General features: G+C 39.4%; 1 protein-coding gene across 1 annotated transcript in view; it reads right to left on the bottom strand.

The window, feature by feature from the left end:
• The window catches only part of LOC107725711 (programmed cell death protein 6-like), a 28909-nt gene that overhangs the window by 20196 nt on the left and 6099 nt on the right, over nt 1-2614 (bottom strand). The window lies entirely within an intron of this gene.

Below are 2614 nucleotides of genomic sequence, written 5' to 3'. Positions count from 1 at the left end.
AATCCACTGCGTCTTCAGCGGCTCAGATGTCGGGAGTAAATGACGACTGCTATGTTCATTATTACATCCAACAACAGAACACCTCAATCGCTTAGGAGTCATTCTTGTCTACATCTGCTCCGGCGGTGAAACATTGGCGGACTGATGACAGCTCACTCAGGGCGGGTCTGAGGTAAGAGTCAAGACGCCAGTCCAGTCTGTGCTGAAACGCTACTGTCAATCAAACTATCGTGGGAGGGGCCTGTCTGTGTGACCTCACACAGATCTGAGATCGGCTCAATTTGAGAAAGGGGTAAAGATTTTAGTAGATTAAAAAAAAAACACTGGGTGGATTTTTATCATTTTAGGGTGGTTGTGTACACACACTACCAACACATATTTCAGTTCAAACAACTTGTAAAAGTGCATGTAGCATCCAATGACCCCTTTAATGCACTTCTTCAAGTATAAGAGCTTAAACATATATTTTCAAAGCATCTTTGATTCAGCTTGGTAAATTCAATTCATTTACATGAATCAGTTCAAACTGTCTGTTGCAATTCATCAAAGCAAAACTTTGATTCAATTAATCATTTGTGTTGTCACTGAAAATACATTCCCAGAGGTCTTCGCAATGTTTTTTTATGTATTAAATTTTTTTTAGGTATAAACAGCTATATTTATTTACTAATGTATTTACTACATTGGTGTATATACAAGTAAATTATTCTCAAACCATGTTATGTGTGGAAGAAATGCCTTGATTATTTAAAGGGGTCCTATTATGCTTTTTCAACTTTAGTTAGTCTGTAATGTTGCTGTTTGAGCATAAAAAAGATCTGCAAAGTTACAAAGCTCAAAGTCCACTTCAAAAGGAGATATTTTATTTAACAGAAATCACTTTTCAAAAACTACAACGAACGACTCGTTTAGACTACAACGCATATTTTCCGGGATTTGTGATATCACAAATAACGACGAATGGGACGAGACCTGGTTGAGCTGCACTAGAGAAGGCAACGAGTGTTATCACTATGTCAGAGACACGCTAGCTTTCCCAAGGCAGACGAACTTAGAGTGGTTACAATCATCCGGTTTAAATCGCACTCAAAATGATTTGTTATTGCCGCAATATTTACACTGAAGCTCGCAGGTGGCTATGGTAAGGGGCATGACATTTCCCGACCAGGCGCCGAGTGGTGCCAATCACAACACACACTGGCCCAGCTAACCAATCACAGCACATTTCGTATTTCAGAAGGCGGGCCTTCATTTGATACAGGAACTATTCGAGCCATTCATGCCAGACTGGGGAGAGAGGTATTGTAATAATGTAAAATATGTGAAAAATAATGTGTTTTTCGAACAACCTAGTATGAGAGCCTGTTCTAGTACACCCCCAAAACAAAATCAAGACTTTGTAAAAGAGCATAATAGGACCCCTTTAAAGATTTGTACTGTGTTTTAGTTCTTACAATAAATATTTTGGATCTACTTGAATCTGTTTGGTCAAAATTATGGTTTCATTGAAAAAAAAAACTGATCCATTTCAGAATACAATAATATGGAGAAATAAGGCTGAAAATTATTGAACGATTCATATACTGCATAAAGATAGAGACATATTCAGCACATAAGTGTCGAGGTCAGATGCCTGGGGCGATTGCTGTGTTCCTGGTGTGCATTCAGAGACTCAGAACAGAGCAATGGACTTGAGCAGTGCTGAAAGGCTTGACCTGAGCACTGAACCACTATCTAAAGACAGTACAGCACCAGCCATACACTATATAGCACGTGGCATGCAATGTCTGTTTTCAAACCTCTACAATACTAATGGTACACTTCTTCAGAATATCACAGGGTTACAATGTTACACAGTTGTATACTTCACAATGCTGTGCTGCTGAGTATAGAGTATAGAGAGTGACAATGGTCTATGTGCTATAACACAGCATTGCACTGCAGCAGTGCTGACAGGAACATGCATTGAGACCATTGAACCGTTCGGCTTAAACTCACACAGCCAGCTCTCAAGAACGATAACAGAGTTTCCTGCTAATTCTGCACCTCATTGAGATGAGCACTACATCAACCTTACTGCTTGGAGCAGACAACAGCTTCTGGCAGGAGCGAAAGAACTCCGACCCACTTTGCCATAGTGCCATACACTCATGATGCAGAATAGGCTGAGGAGGTATTTGACTAAGGCGCATTCCATATGTAAGGTAAAATGTGATGTCCCATTACTTGTTTTATAGAACTACTACACATGTTTGATAAACTATTATCAAACACAAAGTTAGCTTGGAATGAAAAGTAGCTAGTTTTGAATACTTCTAATGTCTGTACCCTCCCTTAAAGGGGTCATATGATGCCATTTCAATTTTTCCTTTCTCTTTGGAGTGTTACAAGCTCTTGGTGCATAAAGAAGATCTGTAAAGTTGCAAAGACTAAAGTCTCAAATCCAAAGAGATATTCTTTATAAAAGTTAAGAGTCAACCACGCCCTCCTAAAACGGCTCATTCTAACACGCCCCCACATGTCTACATCACGATGTGGGAAGATTGCATAACGCCGCCCAAATGTTCACAAAAAGAAAGAAGGCGTAACTTTTATTCTAGCTGTAGTATTGTTG

The sequence above is a fragment of the Sinocyclocheilus rhinocerous genome, unplaced genomic scaffold, assembly GCF_001515625.1.
Source record: "Sinocyclocheilus rhinocerous isolate Xijiao unplaced genomic scaffold, SAMN03320098_v1.1 scaffold1327, whole genome shotgun sequence".
NCBI lineage: Eukaryota > Metazoa > Chordata > Actinopteri > Cypriniformes > Cyprinidae > Sinocyclocheilus > Sinocyclocheilus rhinocerous.
The sequence above is the reverse complement of the archived record's forward strand: the minus strand, read 5'-3'. Positions and strand labels throughout refer to the sequence as shown.